Source organism: Chaetodon auriga, chromosome 17 (genome assembly GCF_051107435.1).
Source record: "Chaetodon auriga isolate fChaAug3 chromosome 17, fChaAug3.hap1, whole genome shotgun sequence".
Lineage (NCBI taxonomy): Eukaryota > Metazoa > Chordata > Actinopteri > Chaetodontiformes > Chaetodontidae > Chaetodon > Chaetodon auriga.
In genome coordinates, this window is record NC_135090.1 from 9,747,059 (window position 1) to 9,759,627 (window position 12,569).

Here is a 12,569-nt window from a genome sequence, read left to right on the forward strand (position 1 = left end):
TAAACCTACTCACATGCACTGTGCACACATGCTCATTTGCACAGCTACCTGAACCAACCAAACATCAAACAATCTTCATTTGGCCTCGCTCACTGTTATGGATATCTTTTGTTTTTTTTTTTGCAAAACCGAGATCACACACATCCTCCAGAGACACAGGGAAACTCTTGCTTCTTCATATCGACTGTTGAACCGGGGAAAACTCAAGCCTCAGCGGCGGAATATGAAATGTCACATCCCATTAACTAATAACAGCACTGCTGCTGGATGAGCACTGAGGCTCTCGTTCCTGTTTGTTCCTGTTGGATTCTCTTTGAAAACACGAGCCGCCATCCCAGTAACCTCCGGCACACCATTGGAAAAATATAGATCTGACTCCAGGAAGCATTGCTCAATAACGTGTTTTGTTCGTGGCTTGGTTACTGCGCCTTGTTCAGGCCTCACTGACTTAAAGCAATGGCTGACGTCGGAGAACAAGGTTGCTTTACCGCAGGGGTTTTAGTTTGAGCCCAGTAAAGAGTTGGGGTTTCATTCAAGAGGATTTGTAGCCTGCACCAGTAAAAAAAAGTTATGGAAAGGACAAAAAGAAGCTGGGACAACGAGAACAAAGTCAAGAGGAAAGGAGAAAGTTATAAAGGGAAAAAGTGGCAATGCAATGATGAAAGCCACTTCCTCCTGATTCTGTCCCCTAAGCGTGCCCATGATAAGTTCCCTCTCATCGCTGAAGAGGGCATGTTGTCAAGCCCCTCTGAGCTCGGAGGCCCTGCTAAGACTGAGCCACTGCTGACAGAGTCAATGGGAGGCGGAGGAAAAATAACAAGGGGCGTCTGCCAAGCCTCCCCACCGCTTGCTCTCCCTGCCTCTCTTTCTCTGTCCCCCTGCTGCTGCCAGCCCAGTGGAAAAACTCCCTCTGGTCCAGACACAGTTATGAGAGAACGAAAGAGCAAGTGGGAGATGGATAAACACAGATCAAGGGAGACAGACAAATGAATTAGAGAGCGACAGAGAGGGAAAAATAAATATGTGAAGTTGCCAAAATCTGGATTCACGTACAAACAGAATTTGAATAATAGAAAAATTTTGTTTTCCTCCTGTCCTCTGCTCGGCTTTTCTAGGGCTCACACAGAACTGAGAGCCAAAACAATGTCCTTCAATACAAGAGCCTGATTAATAACGTGCTGCTCTGTCCACCCTAGAGGGCCGTATGTTTGTGCAGATTCACTGTCTGCCATATAGCTGACTGACTTCCACATATATCAGCTGCATGTCCAGGCCAAGTTGACTACCGGTGATGTGCAAACAAGCTCAGAGAATACAAGCACACGAGGCGAAAGGAAGTAAAAGGAGACAAGATGCAAATCTTCATGCTTCTGCACACGAAAATATGTTTCCCTCTTTTACTGTCTCTGTCTTTTCCTTCTTCCCCTTTAGCTGAAAAACAAATCCAACCTATTAATCTTGAACGTTATGGTCCAGGCTCTGATTAAGACCAGGGCATGTATTCTGTTTCCACCGCCCTGCAGAGCAATTCTTCATTCAGTTTATCAGCTGCACCAGTTAGCATGCCTTACATTACGTGCTGAAAAGTGTGTGCATGTACAGTATGTGTGCATGTGTGTTCGTGTGCGTGTGCATGGCTGTAATTACAGACATGGTCATCCGGCTGAAAAGAACACTTTAAGAAAACACACTCTTTGTTGGTGAAGCCATTAAAGGAGTGGCCTGTTTGGCACTCTTTCTTCTTTATGCTAAAGTGCCTATGAAACAAAGGGCACAGATGGGGGAACTTTATTTGTGTGTGTGTGTGTGCGTGTGTGTGTGTATGTGTGTGTGTGTGTGTGGTCTGAAGGTGTTTGGGTTCCAAGGAAGTAAAGGAATAAGTGGGTGTTTACTTTTCCTTGAGAATGAGTGGCATTCTCCTTCATTTCCTGCTAGCACGGCATAAGACTGCGAGCAATAGAAGCACATGTGCACTCTAATACACACATGCAAGAGCATATACAAACATGCACTAAGGGACTATGAGGGAGTACAAAGACACCATTACAGAGACACACACACACATGCGAGTGACACGTGAAGGTTTTGAGAACATTTTGAAAGAGATTTGGCATTCTTGACGAGGACGACAGACAAGACAAAGATCTTTGGCTGAGTTCACTTGAAATGTGTTGAAATGCTGAACCTCTGAGTCAGAGAAGACGCGTCTAAATCACAATGATGGAAGAGTAAAAGGGGGAGAAACTACCTTCATTATAATCAGTGTCATGAGGTGATTTAGTGCAGAATTTGGGAGATGTGATGAGACTCAAAATTATTCAGATATAAAGCAACAGGTTTTCTCTCGGTCTCAGGACGCCATGTGTTTGTGTCTCTGCGACACGGACCTGCCTGTTATTGTGCCCCCTTGTGGCAACAAAGTGTAGAATATTTTACAAGCCAAACAGGGGTGAGAAACAGAAGTGGTATCAAGGCAGAGACAGCTCCTGCAACTTCATTTAAAATCATTTCACTTCTTTTGAAGATGACAGTGTGCATCCACTCTACCTGTGTCTCTTTGATGAAGCAAGAGTGATTTGAGAGTTGACAATTAGCAGTACAGTGACTGATAAAGGAGACATTTATAAAGCCTTACACCTGAGCAGTTCAAGTACTCTCTCTTTTTCACTCTGCCTCTCCTTTGGGCTGCTCAAATGAGGATGAAATCTCACCAAAAAGCTTCCAGATCTACTGAGAAAAACCTTGTTGTTCCACCTTGACATGAGAACAGGACTTATCCTAAAAAAGATTTTCAAAAGAGGAGAGAGCTGATGGAGAGTTTAGAGTCTCAAAAGTCCCAACATCAACACGTTCTGGCCTATAAAGTAATTGCAGCGCGGCATGAGAGCCGCAGCGCTATATGAGGAGGCGGTTTGGCATCGGGCAGCGCGAGTGTGTTCATCTGTTTGAAATGTGTGTGTCCATGTGTGTGAGGAGTGTTCAATCTATGTAGGTGTTTGTATTGCACAGGGCAAAAAGTGTGCTGTGTGTGCCGCTGTGCGTTCAGCGTGACTGTTGTTTGTGCATGGTTGGTCACGCTTTGGCACTTCGTATCAAAAGCCTGAATGGGCAGCTGGTTGGAGGCTGTTAGTTGCGGTGAAATAACTCACCACACACACACAAACACACTCGGGCTCCTTGTAACCACCGGTGACAAAGTAAGCGAACAGTTGCCGCCCACTGGAGAGCAGAGAATCCCAGTCAGTGGCACCGGGTTGCCATGGTTACAGGACAAAGTTGTCATCATGCATGTGCCAAGCACGGAGGTACAGGCCAAGAAAAAGGCCAGCGATGCCGGCAAAGGCAGAGAGGGGCATAAATCTTCTAATCTATAGGTACTTTAATAGAACCAAGAGAGGGTGGGAAGACTGACTGGAAACCAGTAAATCTATATGAGGCCCTGAACTTTATGAGCAAATACCACTTTGAACAGTAAAGCAGACGCTGCACCGGCAGCCCTGCAAACCCGAGAACTCCTGTTGTACCTCAGTGCCGGGGGGAGAGTTCACGCTTTAGTGTGCATCCATTCACCCACTCCCCTTGAAGATTGTGTAACACACTCTGATACTCTCACTGATTCAGTCACCTCGAAGCGTGCGTGAGCGCGCGCTCAAGCAGGTACATATCCAGCTGACTTTTCTAGCCGTAAGCCAGTGAAATGGAGGGATGCTGCCAAATGTTTTTGGATTTCAGAACTCCAGCCCACTGTCTTTTCCAGACTCTCTCCCCCTCTCTCTTACTCTCACTCTACACCTCTCTCTGTGTCTCCCTCCTTCCTTTGCTAAGAAAGCCTGCTGAAACACATGTGATCGATATCTCCTCAGCAAAGCATGCATTTTGGAATCCTCTCTTTATTTTTGCACATTTTCTAAGCTTCCCTAATGCGTTCCTCTTGGTCTTTGCCCTTTTCCTTTCTGCTCATCTCTTTCTGTCTCTCTGCCTCTCTGTGAGTTTGTCGTGCGGGATACCTGAGGACTCTGTCACGGCTATTTCTCCTCTTTCTCTTTTGCGATGGAGGGATGTCGTTACAGTGGAATGCAGCATCGCTTGCCAGAGGCGTCACAGTGGATGGACAGAGTGAAGCAACAGGGGGACAAAGAGAAGAGGAGAGAAGGAGGAAAAATGATAGGACCATGTGTCCATTTGCAGTATTCCTTCACCATGGTACATTCCACTCACAGTATGAACTTCAATAAACTCTCACATGAATAAATCTATCAAAAACTATCAAACAAGCTGCAGTCCAGGCCAACAGAACACTGGCTATGAGCAGCAGCTACATTCACATATACAAACACATGATCTATTCACATGGAGGCCGATAATCAGAGAGAGTACATGTCACTGAGCCAAACCCACTGTACATATCCCACTACCACACTGCCCCACCCCGATACACACTCCAAATACACACCACGCCCACTTCAACATCATCAGCGAAAGTTCCAGATGTATGCAGGTACGGTTGCATCAACAACGACTTAGCCCTACACCTGAAAGTTCACATACACACACAAGGCCGAGTCAGTAATCAATACCATCTCAAACTCATCAGGAGACAGAAAATTCCGACTGCGACTACAGAGAAAGTCAGGACCCTCAGAGTAAATCAATAGCGGGTGCGGAGCTACAACTGGAATATTGTACTTTGAGTATGTATGCCTGGGCTGGAGCTTGATGAACAAACTGTACCAGTTCTTTCTAATCTGCAAGCCATTACTCTGTGCACTAGCTTAGGACTGAGGAGAATTATGCAGGTCCCATGACTAAGATATTGCACCGTCTGTTTTTTATTTTTATTTTTTCTCCTTTTCCTGTTCTCTCCTCCTGTTTCTTTTGGCCTCGGCCACTGCAGCCACATGTGATAAAAGTGAAAAGACGAGAGGTGACAGGACACGAGGATGCTAACAGAGCCGGAGGAATGTGAGGGCAGGTAGGGCTTACCTTTCTCTCCTCAGAGCGTTGAGGGGCAGGGGGTGGGGGCGGGGGTGCACTGGGTAAGGGCAGCGGTAGGTGTGAGCGTCAGGTGGGTCTCTCTTCTGCCTCCCTCCTTGCTTCAGCCACGCGTGTCTCCCATGGGATGCGATGGCATCAGATATTCAATGAACATGCAGCCAAAAAAGGGCTACCCTGAATTGGTCCAATGCTGCTCACAAGAGCAGGGGAAAAAAAAGAAAACACAAAGTTAAAAATTTGATTTTTTCAACTGCAGGTGGAGCAAATTGTCTGCTTAACTTTTATTTTTCTGCCTCCAGCAAAAAACCAAAAAGTCCATCCATGTGCTTTCTGGCAGAGACGGCAAAAGTGAGAGAGGGGATGAAAAGGCAAATGAGACAAGAGCGAAAAATCCTCTCTGTGCCGTCTTCAAGCTGTCCAGACGCAGGTCTGAGGAGCACCTTCCCAATCTGTGCGCTCTCGCTCTCCAGGGTGGAAAGTAGGAGGGAAGGAGCGAGGGAGCAAGACAGAGAGGGAGAGAGAGTGAGTAACAGTGGAGGGAGACTCAGTCAGTCAGTCAGGTCAGACAGGCAGTCAGGCAGGCAGCAAGGCAGTGTATATTGAGCTAAAGGCTGTGGGTCCAAGCAGGCTGAGCTCCCACTCCCAGGACTTATAACCAGGGGCTGTGCACCTCGCTGCTCCAATCTCCCTGGCTCACTCGGCGATCCCTCTCCCACTGGCTTATTTTGGGAAAGACAGACAGGATTGTTCATTGGGTTAAACCCCTTCATACAAAAAGCAAGTGTCTGTGGCAGGCTGTACTGAGGAAGGAGGGGAGTGAGCAGGATGGGGTGGGGTGGCAGCCGTGCGGAGAGGGGTGGGGTAGGATGAAGAGGAGGGAAGGGAACGAAAAAGAGAGGAGAAGAGGGGAATTCGGAGGCGTCTCTTGCTCATGCTCTGCCTCCCTCCACTCTCCTCTCCTTCCCAAACTTACCTTCCAAGAAATCCCTCACTCACACAGACACACAAATCAAATCATCAAATCGAGCTCAACCTGTAGATACTGGCATGAAACAGCCTGGAGATTTTAATCCTGAAGTCTCCCGCAAAAACTTCTCTTTTTACTTCCCTTGCAGCTCCAATTAATGATCTCTATGCATAATATAACACTGGATAAGTGGAGGACATAAAGGGGCATTGTGTTGTCGCTTAAAAGCTGCTGCCGTTTGTGTATAATCATTACATGATAGCACTCTCTTGGGGTTAATCACCAAAGCACAGCAGTAAATGACATCAGTTCACATTTCGCTACCACAGCCCGGCTATTCATTGCTACAAGATGTATTACAAGTATCACACAGACCTTACATTTAAAACGTGCCAAGCATTAGCTGGGAGAATGCATGAATTCTCATCAACACGGGTAATTGGAAATCATGCTGTGGATGTCAGCTAACAAGCTGGATCGTTTACCAGGTAACTTCCAACAGAGCAGAGGTTTACTAAGACCAGCACAGGCTTAGCATTCAGAGTTTAATTGGCACGGTGTTAGCTGGCCCTGTGCTATGGTAGTGGACCTTGAAGAGAAAGCTGCTCCGTGATTGGATGGGCCAGAGATGCTGGCCTAGCCTTTTCCTGAAAGATCTACTGGGACAAAGCCATTGGCTGAGTCAGAGATCAGATAGAGACTGTTACTCCAAGTAGATCTTGAAAGAGTGAGAGGAGAGGGGCAGAAAGGATTTAGAAAAAGCCGTGTCCCACGCTTGTCCAAGTTTTTTGCGGTTTTATTCATCTTCACGTTGCGCCAGTTGGATTGGTTTATTAAAAGCCTTGTCATTTCGGCAGCATCCACTGATTCATTACTTCAATCACTCTTTACATTCCAGCTTGTTATCAAAAGCTGGCAGTCCTGCTGTATGTCTCTTATTCATGTTTTGCTCATGATAATAATAAATGTCCCCAGACTGCGTAATCTACTAACATTAGAATCAAAGACAGGCTGAGCCTAGCCTTCCTTGCATGAGAACTAGCGTCTCGACAAGGGCACATTTGGATAATGGTTATTACATTAAATGGCGTTTGAAGAGTGTCATTACAGGAAAATGTACAATGCAGATGGGTTTTATGTGTTCCTTTCGCGCACTTTTGGCAAATTCTATGAATATAAAGATAGCAAAGCAATTAAGCTTGAAAAATGATTTAAATTCTTGCTATTCAGAGATGTCTGTACTGTACTGATGGAGGGTCATAAAGTGGCCAATTGTTGATTGTGCCATCGGAGTCACAAGAAAAGTATTTTGTTCGTGACTGGAGCCGGCTAAATTGAATAATCACTAAAAAATAAGCAATAGGCGTCATGCCTGTGAAAGGGCCATGGTGCAGTTGAAGTTGACTGAATGGCTCTCTGAAACATGGAAAGGGTGGAGTGACCAGATGCCCAGCAATGATGTCATCAATAGGAGCCCTGTGTGGTAGTCAGGCCTGCCATTCATTCACCCTGGCAGGTGTGTGTGTGTGTGTGTGTGTGTGTGTGTGTGTGTGTTGTTGATCACACCCTATCACAAAAGCAGTCGCTTTCTGTAGCTGAACGGGGCAAAAAATTGGTCGGTGGAAGCTCACACACAGACACGAGAAAGCCCCCCCGCCTCATCCAGTCATGGCTATGCTACGGTTCCACTGAAGAATTCTGCCTCCAGCTCCTCAGAAATCTCAGCTCACCCTCTAACACTCTCACACACCACACATTCATTCTCTCTCATACCCTTTGGTCAGCACACACCCCTTGAAAAATCCCCAAACCATTCACTTCTTCAGCACAAGTACACAAGTCTCCTCCCAACCGCTTGCTTTTACAAGGTGAAACATTGCCGAGAAGAGGGGAAAAAACACCTGGTCGTCATAAGTTTCTCTTTTTTCACTCCACTTTTCCCCTCCACTCCATTCCATTAGTAAGAGCGAAAACAAACAGCGGCCGTTAACTCACTGGAAAATGGTTGCATTGCATCACACAGACCCGCTTTGCCCTTGATGTTCGTCAAAAGCCCAAAAATAAGCCGTGAAGGGCAGGTTGGCGTCACCGATACACTCCACCCTCCACCACACCCAGCGTCACCAAACATAGACCCACTCTGTGTGAACGTATGGGGGTCTGTTCTGCTCAAAGGTGGTGTGTTTAGGGCGGGGTGAGTTTGTTTGGGAGCATGTATGTTCCTTGAGTGGGTCGTGTTGAATGGTTGGAGTGTGTTGAAGGGTGGAGTTGTTTGTGTTTGTGAGTTTGATTGGGATTAACTTTTGGGTTGTAATATGACCTTGTTTTCTCGAGTCAGCGGTCACTCTCTGAGCAAAGTATTGTGTGGTTGTAACCGAGTCCATAGCATAAGCTAATATGGTTTTGACAGTGTTTAATCTCATTACTCTGATGCACAAAAACCCTCTTTTCAATACTGGATTGAAGGTTTGCAACTACACCTAATGCACTCTCCGTCGGTTAAGCCCCTTTTATTCACGCAAGCCATCGATATCAAGTAACAAAGGTCAGAGTTGAAGGTTCACGCGAGGACAGCGGAGGACAGGTGTTCCTCTCTTCCATCTCTCGCTTTTTCCCTCTGCTTTTATACTCCCTCTTTTTCTTCGCTATCAGCCTCTGTTTCCCTCGGGCGACGTTTCAAAAAGGCCGTTTTCTTTCAGGTGATGTGGTCCACCTTTGTCTGTTCTAACCTTACAAAGGAATGCCTGGCATTCACCAAGCTGTGCCTACACAGGGCCGTTAAGAAGAGCAAAAAAAAAAAAAAAAAAAGGTGGTGAGGGAAGAAGGGAAAGGCGAAGCGAAAAGGAGCAGGACACAGAAGTGAAGAGGACAGAGTGAAAAAGAGGAAAGATGTGGAAAGTCAGAGAAACATTTAAAGAGAGGCAGGCAGAGAGGAGGAAGGAGTGGAGAGTGAAAGCTGAAGGGAGAGGGGAGTTTCAGTCTTTTCACACGCTGTGGATAAAACTTGAGGCCTCTGAAATTGATATAAATTTCAGCAGGGAAATTCCTCTGAGATGGGCTTGGGGCTCTGCCACGGCCCTCGGCTGGCAGAGGGGTGGAGAGTGTGGGCGGGAGGTGATGGGAGGGCATGAGAGGGGAGGAGAGTTGGATGGATGGATGGACGGATGGATGGAGCAGGTAGAGGAGGAGATGTTTTTGGCCGGACTCCCCCTGGCTAACCTGACGCATATTGTTGCCGAGCTCAGTTTCCCCCCAGGTAATCATTTGACACTGATAAAGGGGGGAAGGGGAGACAGTGGAGAGAAAAAGGATGGCAGTGTTTCCACCCTGGGAAAAAGCTCTCCGCAGAGATTAGAGGACAGCCGGGGTAATTCTTCCGTCTGTTGGACCGGACAAGAGAAGATTGGGGGAAAGAGAAAGGAAGAAAGGGAGAAAATGAAGAAGGGTTGCAGGAAAGAGTAAAGGGAGGATGGCTGAGCATTTTGAAAGGTGTGAGCAGAGAAATTCCCTCCACTTTCTTCACACACACACACACACACACACACACACACACACACACACCACATGCATGGGGGGAGGCACATTTTTTAAGTGTTTCCACAGAAACTAGTCCACCTTTCTTGCTTTGGCACAGACTACCTGTGCACGCACACACACACACACACACACACACACACACACACACACACGTGTGTGCTGCAGCATGTGCAAATAGAAGAGTGGCGACTGAATGGTATTTTACTGCTTCTGTATTTGTGGCAGGTTATTTTGACCCTGGGTGGTCCCCGCTGAAAGACTTCTAGGGTCATTAATCATCAGTCGGGAATCAGATGTCAGGTGTGTGAGTGTGTGTGTGTGCATGTGAGAAAGAGAAGAGGGTTGGTCAGTAACCAAAGAGGGAGCACCTACTGTACTGTGCTGTATGGAAGAAACAGTCAAGTTTGTGTGAGCGTGTTTGAGGTTAGCCTTGCGTACCAGTGGATATCCTAATCAGCTGAGTTGGTGGTGGGATGAAAGAATGTGAAGATTATTGCCTGGTAATTGTTTCCAGAGTGCAACAGTGCTGCTATATCTCAAACAGAAGAACGTCCATTGCAGTGTGTGTGTTTGTGTGTGTGTGTGTGTGTGTGTGTGTGTGTGGACATGAATATACATCTATGTAGTGTACCACAAGTCAAGGTTATGGGATATGTGCAGGAGCAGAACACCCAGCAATGTGAATCCAAAAAGGAGCGTCAGAGCTTTGAGTCGAAGCCAAGCTACCAGATTTTGAGGCTAATGTGAGTTTTTAGTGAGTACCAGAACCCAACTTCATTATTCCTCTTTGTCTTCCATTTACGGCCTCAGAGGTGCATACAAAAACAAACACACTTTGCAACTGTAATTTCCCTGGCCACAAACTTAACCAATATCCTGCCAATCTTCTGCTGAGACGAACACGCTTGCACGCAAACAGCAAAAGCAACACACCCAGAGATCTGTACTCCCCTGATAAGCTCATCAGCCTACCAGCTACTCAACGATTCAAATTCTATTTTCTCCTCCGTCTCGCTGACAGACTCGTCTGGGCTAGCCGACCCTGACGGGGCAGTGAGAACGAAGATCCTTCGCAAAACACAAAGACAGACAGAGAAACGTTTGTTTTGTTATAGTTTTAAAAACCATTTTCCGTTTCAGAACCGGCCGGCAAGAGAGCAATTTCCTTTCACGGCAGGAGCAACAGAATCCCCAAACCCAAACAATCAAGTTAGAATAAATAAAGTCAACTGCCGGAGTTTAGAGATCTCAGCAGCACATTCAAAAACTCCACCCCGGTGAGATATGAGGGGCTGGCACTGTGGTCCGAGGATGGGCAAAGTTCATTCATGGGTGTCTTAAACCTGAAGAATCTGGCTGAAACAGAAGGTTTCTTATTTAAGGTCAAACGTACAGAAGACCAGCAACAAGTTCGGCTCACAGCGTGTTGAGGACCTTTATCTCAAGATCCCATCTTAATGATCTCATTCATTCTTGACATAGCAAACAGTTTTCTCATGACTTAATTATCTCATTATCTTGAGATAAGAGATAGCAACGCTGCAGTGCCAACAGTTACATTTTAAAGCCCATTACCTAGGGGATAAGATTTTCATCATGCTGTTAATGAGATGTCAGATGTGTTTTTTTGGACTGACTTGCATAATTCATTTCGACTTCAGTATTTTATCATCTTGACAAAGTGTAATTAATTGCATTTGGCTATTTTCCTCTCAACAGAGACTTGGTGTGTTGAAGAAAAACAGAAAGATAAAGTGTCATTTTGACTGATGCAAGTCTCATATCAGATTTTAAATGAAATCTGTTCATCAGTCTGGGTGTCTCCCTGTGAGCAAGTCAGGTCTGTCAGTCTGATGGATAAACTTCAGAGGGGCAATAAAGATCTTCATAAATATATAATCGAAATAATGAGATATTTAAGCCATAATCATGAGGAAATAATGCTAGAATAACTGACAGCACGATATACCTATTTGTCACCTCTAGATAATGTGATAATTAGCTGCTGCCTTTTCTACTGAGATGAGATTTTCAGCCTGCAGGCCAAACATGTTAAGTAACTGTGTAAAGCAGAAGCAAAAGCAGGGGAACGATGATGATGTGAAGATCTTACAGTGAACTGAGGTAATGAAGGGTGAGTTTAATGAGGCCAGGTGTCACTTCTTACGTGCATTTGACATAAATTTCATCACATTCTTGAGGGTTAAACATAGGGTTCGGTACTCTCGATGCACTTTTTTAATAGAAAACAGCAACGCACAAAAGGATGAGGTCTTCTCATTTTTACTAAGTGCTCATTTTTGACTGTTGCTATCCTCAGCTGAAACAACTAAATGCTGGCAGCAGCAGACGGTATCAGCTCTCGCTAATTACTGCTAATATTTTAAGTAACTGGACCAAATTGCAAGAAGAAAACATGACCACCGTTTCATGAATAAGCTCTGCATAAGTCTGTATTTGGCTGAAGACGCTTTGTTGGGGGACGAAGCACTGATTAAGAGTGGACGATGCAGTGCTGGAGTTCAACAGTACAGCAGAGTGGAGAGCATTCTGCAGTGACACGAGCTCTGTCGTTATTCACCTTTTCATATCTTATGCTGCCCATCTTATTTTCAGGTTGTAGCCACATGAATTAGGCTCACTAACTCAAGGTTAACTCAAAGCTGCAGTGTTGTCTTCAAAGCTAAACAAAAGATCTGATCAATCTGAACAGTTGTTTGGAAAAAGCTAAACACAAAAAGGTTCATATTTTTCGAGCACACTTGCTACTGGGTTCAGATTTGATGACATGGCAATCAAATGTTACTGTAATCTTCCAGGTTGGGCCCCACTGAGACGGCAGGCTTCTCAGCAGCCTTATGTTTGTAGATCTTGCTCTCTGAGGCGCTACAACAGCCTGGGTTGTGACCTCTTGAGTGGCAGCAATCCTTTCCCTGACCTTTACTCTCTGCGTTCGCACTAAGTAGCTTCTGTGTTCCCACTGCAAATGCCTCGGGAGGTCACTGCGGTCCTCTCAAACCTGCTGTTGTGAGTTTAGTCCTATTATAACAAACTCATTTACTCACTTGAC

At 45.8% G+C, this 12,569-nt stretch overlaps 1 protein-coding gene across 1 annotated transcript in view; it reads right to left on the reverse strand.

The window, feature by feature from the left end:
* col8a2 (collagen, type VIII, alpha 2) overlaps positions 1–5,717 on the reverse strand; it is a 44,475-nt gene extending 38,758 nt beyond the window's left edge. The window contains exon 1 of the mRNA XM_076754438.1: positions 4,984–5,717. The gene's annotated coding sequence lies outside the window, so the exon portion shown is untranslated. The remainder of the gene's footprint in view (positions 1–4,983) is intronic.
* Between the last annotated feature and the right edge of the window lie 6,852 nt (positions 5,718–12,569).